The sequence below is a fragment of the Eulemur rufifrons genome, chromosome 21, assembly GCF_041146395.1.
Source record: "Eulemur rufifrons isolate Redbay chromosome 21, OSU_ERuf_1, whole genome shotgun sequence".
NCBI classification, from domain to species: domain Eukaryota; kingdom Metazoa; phylum Chordata; class Mammalia; order Primates; family Lemuridae; genus Eulemur; species Eulemur rufifrons.
In genome coordinates this window covers 24,789,866-24,795,600 of record NC_091003.1, presented here as the reverse complement: position 1 = coordinate 24,795,600, position 5,735 = coordinate 24,789,866, and positions in this window count along the sequence as shown.

Below are 5,735 nucleotides of genomic sequence, written 5' to 3'. Positions count from 1 at the left end.
GTGGGGGAAGCAGGCCTGGCCAGAGCTCATTCCGGCTGGGTGGGTGGTGAGTGCACCACGGCCCGAGGGTAGGGCCCAGCCTGGCGGCCAGGGCACCAAGGTGTGTCAGATGCAGGTGGCCCTGGGTGCTCCTGGCACCTGCTCTGCTTGCAGCCTGTGTACAGTGGGACCTTGGGGGGGGGGGGCGCCTGTCAATGGATCCTTTCTCACAAATCTTCACCGGAGGCCTGCAGCCACAGTGGCCAGGGAAGCCATCTGGAGCCTAAGTGTCAGCTGGGAAGGCCAGTCATCAGAGGCAGAAATGGGGCAGACGGACAGAGAGAAGCAGGGTGGCCACACAGAGGGCTCCTGGGAATGCTGTGCCTGTCTTCCGGAAGACTCTACAGTGTCCGGGCACGGGCCTGTTCCCATCCTTCAGCTCTGTGCCTCTGAAGGGCTTCAGCTTTCAACACACCCTGCTGGGCCTGTCTTTGGGGAGCCAGCTCAGGGTCACCTTCTCCCTGAGACCTCTCCTGACCTGCTGACCCAGAGATCTCTCTCTCCCCAGAGAACCCACTGCCCTACCACTTCCACTTAACAGGTACTGTGTCCTCACAAAGGCCAAATTCTTCATTATACAACAATGGTCAATTGATTTTTTGACTTAGATTCCAAAGTATTTTATGGACAAAAGATGGGCTTTTCAACAAATGGTACTGGTACAACTGGATATCCATTTGGAACTAAAAAAAAAAAACTTGCCAGCACGATGGCTCACGCCCATAATCCCAGCACTTTGGGAGGCCAAGACAGGAGGATCACTTGAGGCCAGAAGTTCGAGACCAGCCTGAGCAAAAGTGAGACCCCATGTCTACAGAAAAAAAAAGAAAAAGGAAAATTAGCCAGGCTGTCGCGCCGCAGTTGCCAGCAAGTACGACACGACCAGTTGGAGTTCTTCCAACAGTAGTTTAATGAGGCACCTACAACAGTTACATGGCGAGAGACCTCGAACAGGAAATGCAAGCTGCTTTTATAGCCCCGGATAGGTGTGTCCCACAAGCGTGTCCCACAGGGATAGGTGGAGGGCCTGACTATGCATGTCCTGGGCGGATACACTAGGAGGCCTAGACCGCTCCCCACAGCTCCCCCTTTTGTTTTTGCCTCATGGTGAACGGAAGCCCCAGTCCGGATCTAGGGTCACAGTTCACCAAGGGGCGTATGGTCACCACTCTTCAGTGCAATGAGCGAGAGCTCATGAAGGTGCAAGGGCTGACCACAAAACAGGGGTCGCGCGCCCTTCCCGGTGCAATGGGGACAAGCCCTCGGGGTGCAAGGGCTACGCCATGCTGTCAAGGGGAAAAGCGGTAGTTGCCGTCCGTATGTAACATGCTTATCCACACTCCAGGAGGAGAGTCCTCATGAAGGGCAGCAAAGGCTTGAGCCATGACCACTCGATCCCTTTGTTGCTGCCAACGGACACGCATGAGCATCCAGAACACGAGGCCAAAAGCAAGACATCCCAGCAGGCCCAGGGATCCAAGACCTGCCCATTCCCGAACCCCGTGTAGAAGCGACAAAAAGGTGGGGAGGAGGCCATCAGTAAGCATAGGATCTAACCGGGTAGAATTAATATGGGTGATTTCTAGTTGTAACTGAGTGGCTAGCTTGGAGAAATTGGCAGACCAAGAGCCCTGTAACAGCCGAGAAAGCTCTTTAGAGAGATTGGCCGCCTGGGAAAGGTTAGAATATGGGATCGAAGTAATACACAATCCCAGCAGTCGTCGCTCGCAACCAAGCTGGGCGAGCTGTACCAAACTGTCCACCTGTTCTTGAACCAAGTCCACACGTTGATTTAGGAGCATAATCCCTCCCGCCAGGTGTGAGTTGATAGAGCTTTGTGTGTCCAAGGCAGTTGCTACCGTTGCTGACAGGTTATTTAGGACCTGTGCCGTTTGTACGGCGCCCGCCGCCGCGATCGAAGCGGCGGTAAGGGCCGCAGCGGAGGCCGCTGCAATAGCAAAGACAAGAGCTGTCACGCCAAAGTCCCTACGATGTCGAAAGAGAACCAACGAATCCGGTGCGTCAACCGGCCAGGGGACGTACCGGGGCATGCGTGCAACCACGGCCATCCTGTGTTCTGAGGCATTCCAGCAACGTGTATACGTGCAGTTTACGGTTGAGCAGTTAAGGGTGGCCGTATGGTTTTCCAGGCGGGCCACAATCCAGATGAATGGAGGCCAGAGACAAACAGGCGTGGGACCGAAGGTCACGTTGGAAAACTGAGCGCCTGACGCAGCGGTCTCAAATGTTCACAGTTTTGTGTAACGCAGGCCACATCCCTGTCACAAAAGTCCCATTAGCAAAGGTCCCGTTGCGGGGACGCGGCCGGTCCACCCAAGCACCCGTCTGGTTGGCAAGAAGTATACAGGACAGGTTGCCGTTAGTCGGGATAATGGTAGTAAAGCACAAGGACCCAGCAAGGATATAGGATTCATTGCCGGGAACCGCTCCAGACTCGTTGGACCACGGGAGGTAGGGAAGTCCTAGGGAAGCATTGGTAATAAAGAACCGGGGGAATATCTGCGAATCATGAGACACCGGCAGGGGTCTCGGGAATACAGGCAGGATGGCCCAACGACGTTTCGCCCTGGACAGCACTCCCAGGGCGAGGAGGGTCATGGTCAGGGAAAGCAGAATCCGCCACAACAGCATTGTCGTCAGGAGCCGGCGAGGAAGCAGCAGGATGACTGAGGCGTCGCGTGAGGCGTGTCGGAACCCAGATAGGGTCCGGGGCGTCCTGTGGAAAAACACAAACAGCTCCCCTGGATCTGCTGAGAATCAGATCCGGTCCTTTCCATTGATTACAAAGTACATCTTTCCACATCACCCGCTCGGAAAGGGGGGGGCCAGGATCCACATGGCGATCTGCCGCCGGGCGACCACGGTCATCCAGCAGCAAAAAATTTTAAGTATATAGAGTAAGAGATAGGGCAGATTTGGGAGACCTACCACCGCCCAAAGCCCCAGCCTCCCCCTTTTGTTTTTGTAAGTAGACTTTGATTGTGCCATGGGCGCGTTCTACAATGCCCTGGGCCTGGGGGTTATAGGGCAAGCCAGTGCGATGGGTAACGCCGAGACGGCGGCAAAATTGTTGAAAGGCCCGGGAAGTACAGGAAAGCACTGGCTGACTTTTCTCCAAACCCGGTCGGACATGAAAGATGTACCTCCCCCGCCATCAACTGGTGGGGGAGGGGCGGAGGCATACGGAGGCGGGCGATAACGCTCCGCCTCATACGCCGCCGCCGCCTCCTCCAAGTCCGCCTTATCGGCCGGAGAAAGCTCCGCCTCCCTCTCGCGAGACGAGGAAGAAGAGCGGGACAAAGAAGAGGAAGAAGAAGAAGAAGAAGAAGACAGACGGAGGGCGGCCATTTTACAAGCCACGTCCTCCCTAGATAACGGGCCGGGCAACGGGCGTCCCCGTCGCCTTCCTGAGCGCCCTCCCTTGCGGGCGGCTCCCCGCTTTTCTTCCGACCGGGTTCTCGAACGCCCCGGCCGGTCCGGACCACCCTTATCCCTTTCTGACATACTATCTTGATAGTCACTCAGAGCCTGCTGCCCCTGCTGCACTTGAATACTACAAGGAGAGTCCTCTAGGCAGGTGCGCACCAATGCCCAAATAGGAAGGACGCACTCTCGAAGGAGCCCAGTAGCACGGGCACAGCGAAGGTCCTTCTCTAATTTATCCCAGCTCGGAACGGTGAAAGAGCCCGAGTGGAGAAACCATGGTGCCACACGATCTACTTCCTGCATAAAATGCCGTAAGACACGCTCGGGGATTTTCAACTCTCGTGCAGCCAAAAGCTCCTGTAGAGCACGGAGCAGCTGGGCGCTCGGGGAATTTCCCATAGTGAAGCACGATCAAAGGTGGGGGTCCAACTCTACCTCTACTACTGCGGTTCTGAACTCACCTCTAATGAGGTCGTCTCCGCCTGGTGCGAGAGTTCCCGGGTCTCGGCACCACTTGTCACGCCGCAGTTGCCAGCAAGTACGACACGACCAGTTGGAGTTCTTCCAGCAGTAGTTTAATGAGGCATCTACAACAGTTACATGGCGAGAGACCTCGAACAGGAAATGCAAGCTGCTTTTATAGCCCCGGATAGGTGTGTCCCACAAGCGTGTCCCACAGGGATAGGTGGAGGGCCTGACTATGCATGTCCTGGGCGGATACACTAGGAGGCCTAGACCGCTCCCCACACCAGGCATGGTGGCATGTGTCTGTAGTCCCAGCTACTTGGGAGGCTGAGGCAGGAGGATTCCTTGAGCTCTGGAGTTGGAGATTGCAGTGAGCTATGATGATGCCACTGCACTCTAGCTCAGGTGACAGAGTGAGACCCTGTCTCCAAAAAAAAAACAAAAAACAAAACTTGAAATTGATCACTAACATTAAGGGTAAGAGCTAAAACTATCCAACATTTTAAAAAAATCTTTATCATGTTAGGATAGGCAAAAATGTCTTGGGACACAAAAAGCATGAATCACAAATAAAATTGATAAAGTGGGCTTTATCAAAGTAATGCTGCTCTTAGAAAGATAATATTAAGAAAATAAAAAAGGCAAGAAAATATTTGCAATGCATATATCTGACAAAGTACTGGCATCCAGAATGTATAAAGAATTCCTATAATTCAAAAATAATAAGAGAGGTTGGCCATGGTGGCTCACGCCTGTAATCCTAGCACTTTGGGAGGCCGAGGTGGGAGGATCATTTGAACCCAGGAGTTTGAAACCAGCCTGAGCAACAAGTGAGACCCCAACTGTACAAAAAATAATAATAATTAAAAAAACTTAGCCAGGCGTGGTGGTGCACACCTGTAGTCCCAGCTACTCAGGAGGCTGAGGCAGGAGGATGGCTTGAGCCCAGGAGTTTGAGGTTGCTGTGAGCTAGGCTGACACCACTGCACTCTAGCCCAGGCAACAGAGCAAGACCCTGTCTCAAAATAATAATAATAATAATGACAAACAACCCAATAAAAAATAGTGGACAAAAGATTTGAAGATTTTTCACAAAAGAAAACATACCAATGGCCATACCTAAGCACATGAAAAGATGCTCAACATTATTAGTCACGAAGGAGATACCACTGCACACACACTGGCATGGCTACATTGAAAAGACTGACAATACCAAGTGTTGGTGAGGATTTGGAGTATCTGAAACTCTCATACATTGTTAGTGGGAAAGTGAAATAGTATAATCACTTTGGAAAACAGTTTCTTATACCGTTAAATATACATTTATTATTAAGCCCAGCAATTCATTTACCCCCAATGCTATAGATCAAATTCATATGTTTCCCCCAAATTCATATGTTGAAATCTAATCCCCAACATGACGGTATTTGGAGATAGGGCCTTTGGGAAGTGATTAGGTCTTGAGGGCAGAGCCTTCAAGAATGGGATTAGTGCCTTAATAAAAGAGACCCCACAGAGCTCTCTCATCCCTTCCACCACGTGAGGACGTAGTGACAAAACAGCCGTCTATGAACCAGGAAGCAGGCCCTCGGCAGACTGAATCTGCCAGCACCTTGATCTTGGACTTCCCAGCCTCAGGAACTGTAAGAAATAAATTTCTGTTGTTTATAAGCCACCCCCACTCAGTCTTTGCCACTTTTTTTTATAGTATCCCAAGGGACTAAGACACAAAAGAAATGAAGGTCTATACAACGATTTGTGTAGAAATGTTCATAGTGGTTTTA